At 41.3% G+C, this 4,362-nt stretch overlaps 1 long non-coding RNA gene across 1 annotated transcript; it reads left to right on the top strand.

The window, feature by feature from the left end:
* The first annotated feature begins 272 nt into the window (after positions 1-272).
* LOC133974005 (uncharacterized) lies at positions 273-2,268 on the top strand. Its single transcript, XR_009924631.1, has 2 exons — positions 273-1,358; positions 2,029-2,268. It is a non-coding gene; the product is annotated as an uncharacterized LOC133974005 (long non-coding RNA).
* Positions 2,269-4,362: the final 2,094 nt, after the last annotated feature.

Here is a 4,362-nt window from a genome sequence, read left to right as displayed (position 1 = left end):
TATCTTATGCCTTCATTATCAATGTCTTGAGACCCATTTGATAAAGTTTGACATGGTTGAGGTCAATGGATGAGGAGAAATACATCCAAGTGTAAGACATGCAAAAAAAAAGACATTTCCTGTTGCCACCAGGGGGCGCTGTGATTTCAAGTCATGATTTCTGTGTAGATGTCATCAGGCCAGGACTCTTGTCTTACATGTCTAGTTTGGACGCGATTGGACGCGTTCAAGATGTATGTTCGAGATACAGTTGCCCGTGTTTTGATGGCGTTTAATCAAACTTTGACGCCACGCCACAGTCACACGGTGTGACGAAAAAAAATTCCCTTGATCATTTTTTTCTCAATGTTGTTGTGATGACACTCATCTGAATTTGAAGTTGATCAGATAAAAGCTCTACGACAAGTACATAAAACCAAAAAAGTAGAATATGGCTAAAATGGACACTAAATTCAAAATGGCAGACTTCCTGTTGTTTTTTTCATAATGCTCCTTGAGACTTTTTTTCATGACTGGTCACGATACACCTATGTCCCGATTTTGGTAAAGATCGAAGAAGGGGAAACCTAGGGGCTGGTTTCAGGGGGCGCTGTTGAGCCATTTTGCCACGCCCAATTCAAATTTCTCCAGAATACTAAAATATCCGCAGACTTTGAATTTCCTGCAAAGTTTCACAACTTTTTGAGCATGTCTAGACCCTGACAAAGCCCCCCAAAGGGAAATAATAATAACTAGGGCTACGTTGTAGCACTAACGGGCCCGAGCACAGGCAATTTCAAGTCTGTTGCGGTCGGGGAAGAGAGAGCGATCGATGACCAAGCGCACGTCTCTGCCTTGCGTGCGTTTTAAGCTCTGCAGCAAGAATAAACGCGTCACTTCCTGTAGCCAGCAGGTGGCGCTATGATTTTAAGTCATGGTGTCTTTGTAGATGTCATCAGGTCGCGACTCTTGTCTTACATGTCTAGTTTGGAGTCGATGGGACCAAATATGTCTAAGATATAGAAGCTTTTGTTTTCATGGCGTGCATCACAATTTGCCGCCACGCCACGGTCAGACGGTGTGTGAGAAAGTTGTTTCTTTGATAACTTTTTATCTCCATCTTGTTGTGTTGACACTCATCTAAATTTTTTGTTGATTTGATGAAAGCTCTCCGAGAAGTACATAAAAATAGAACATGTACCAAAAACAAGACATTTCCTGCTGCCACCAGGGGGCGCTCACATTTTTAAGTCAAGATTTCTGTGTTGTTGTCTTCAGGTTGCGACGCTGTCTTGTCTGTGTGTTGCATGAGTTTGTGCACTGCTGCAAGGATTGTCGCTTCAGTTCCTGTAGGCAGCAGGTGGCTCTATGAACTAAAGGTAAGTAACCTTGAAAATAGATGACAAAATCTATTGCTTTATATATCATCATATGCTGACATGCCTCAAGGCTTTAATATAAAATGGTTATAAAACTTACTTTTAACACGTATAATGAACAGATTGAAGCAAGTTAGCTGCAGAGTCGTATGTTTGGTTGTGACTTTATGTGTTATTGTAATAAGTTAATACCAAAATGCTACACATGTAAGTTGCATGTGATAGTAACTATGTTTCACCATTATTCTGTTACAGGTTGGTATATCCACCATTACTATTCCCACGGCGTTTATTTAGGCTGTCATGGAGTTTTACAGTGAAGACAGTGTAGATATGATTATAATCTGCACACATCAGTGTTGTAAACACTTCTCAAATGAATTATATAATGATGTTTTCACACAGTGAAGTGGAGAGACTTGATGTGGACTGTTATCAATAGCCCTGTGGAGTTATTACCTTGAATATTACAGATGAGGTAGAAAGACATTTGATCAATGTTTACAATGTTGTATGTCCTTCAGAAGTTTTAGGAAAAGCGACGTAAAAGATGTGCATGTAACCATGAGGGCACAAACACAGATGTCAGTACATCCAATCTATCTGAAAGTAGTTGTGTTTCATACACAACACAAAACATTCTTTAACAGTGCGGTTGTTTTCTTTATAGATGAGGAACTGCAGCACCTGATGTTCTCAGCAGCAACATGGTGGAGATCTGCAGCTTCATGCTGGTCAACATGTGGACGATGTCATCATCATCAGAAGCTACACAACACTGTGAAATTAGTCTTATATAAAGATGGCCTGCAACTGTTTAGTGGTGGCAATCATTGTTAATTGTCATGGATAACAATTCATTTCTATCTTCATTATGGTTGGTTAAAATAATAAAAACTTATAACAACAATGTGTATCTTTTGCTTTCTGATTTGATACACTTTAGATAAGAACCCAGTGTTTAATATTTCTGCTTTGCCATAAGAGACAAAACATGGTCAATTGGTCATCACAGCTGTGTCCTTCAGGCTCGTCCGTCCCTAATAAAATGAGAGGAAACATAAAAATAATCAGATCATAATCATTTCATCTTAGGAAATAGGTAGTGCACATCATTTTCAAATTATCTATGAACACTGTCTGTTCTAATAAAGTTACAAGGCTATAATGTATTTATATTTAACAAAATAATTCAGGGAATCTGCCTGAGATTAACGATGTAAACACTAGTAGACACGGTTATTTTTCACTGTAACACGTGACAGGACATCAACACCGTGACTCTGAATAAAGAGCCTAAAGCCTGAAACATGCTTCTGCGTTTTCACGGGCCCGTAAGCGCAAGAGCCCTTCCGGGTCCCTTACGTGCTTATGTATCCCTTCCTACGTGCTGACGGGTGTCGACCCCCTTTTCTAAAATTTACGTCAAAGCTCCGCAAGCTCACTCAGCCCGCAAGGCTGTGATTGGTCTGCTCTACATCCCTTCTGGAGCTGCATTTCCGGTTTCATGCCCCATAATACCGGCAGAAATCACGGAAGATTTAGAAGAACGAATATGGACCAAATAGAAGAGCACTTGGCAGAAGATATCCGATAGTATGATCACTTGTATAACCTGTCACTGACTGGCGGATTTGTCCGCCAGAAAAAGGCTACGAGGAGCCGCAGTGGCTATGTGAATAAACAATCGACGAAGAAGAAAGAAGGCGTCTCTAAGGTCGTCTCGACAAAAAGCATTACTCCGCCTAGTGTTCTGGCGCGGAATTGCTTTGTAAGACGCGCAACGGTTGGGGAAGCATGAATGAAAACGAGTCTTGCGCCACAGCGGCGTGAAAAGACGCAGACGCAGTCGCAGAAGCATGTTTCAGGCTTTAGGATACGTAGTGCTCCTTTGCACAGCTGCTGTTACAATGTGTAGCAAGTGCTAAATCTCCATTAGTATAATAGTAATGAAAATCACCCTTCACATAATTGAACATATATTTTCCATGTGAACCGCTTTAACACAGTTCAATTCCGGAGCAAAATATAACTTATACAGTATTTATTAGAGCTAGTATTAGTAAACAGATCAAACAAATAGCAGTACAACACACCACACGTGCACCAGCATGCAGTCTCACTGTCGCTATGGAATTGTTCTTAGAGTGTGTGCCGCGCACTGTACTCTGCACAGTCAGTCCACAGTGTCTCTTTTGCTTATCATCACAGTCAGTCAGAAGTGTCCGTTTCACTTACGTAGCAGTTGAGAGATGCTTTGTTGGAGCTAGCAGGAGCTAGCTAATAGCCAGTGCTGATGTTGACAAAGGCAGCGGCAGAGTTCACACAGGAAGAAACACGAGGGGAGAGGGGAAAAGAGCGTGGAGACACTCTAACCTGCTGAGCGAACAACGTCTACAGTAACTCTGACGCCGAACTCTCATCCAGATTCGCCAACAGTTCTCCGGTTCCCCGTGACCCACAGCTCCGCAGCTTGTCACGCTGTAACTTTTTTCAAAGTCTTATGATGCGTTCACTTGCAGCTGTGTTCAATTGAGTTTCGTTTTTCATGTCGAGATGATGACCTCAGCTGCCAAGCAGTTAATCATCATGATGAAAAGTCACAGCAATCTTATGCCTACACTATCAATATCTTGAGACCCATTTCACACAGTTTGAAATGGTTTCGCAAAGTGGCTGAATAAAAATAACTCCAGGTGTGAGTTGACCAAAACAATGCGGTCTAATGATGCGTTCATGGTAACTCCGTTAAAATGAATGCCGTGTTTTAATGTTATTCATCAAACTTTAAGGGCACGCCACGGTCAGACGGTGTGGCGAAAAGTTGTTTTTTTGATAACTTTACATCTTCATGTTGTCTTGAGGAGACTCATGTAATTTTTAAGTTGACCTGATGAAGGCCCTACGACAAGTAAATCAAAGTGTAAGACGTATAAAAAAAAAACATTTTCTGTTGCCACCAGGGGACGCAGTGATTTTAAGTCACGATTTCTGTACCGATGTC

Source organism: Platichthys flesus, chromosome 2 (genome assembly GCF_949316205.1).
Source record: "Platichthys flesus chromosome 2, fPlaFle2.1, whole genome shotgun sequence".
Taxonomy (NCBI): Eukaryota; Metazoa; Chordata; class Actinopteri; order Pleuronectiformes; family Pleuronectidae; genus Platichthys; species Platichthys flesus.
Note: the sequence above shows the minus strand (reverse complement) of the source record. Positions and strands in the feature narration are given on the sequence as shown.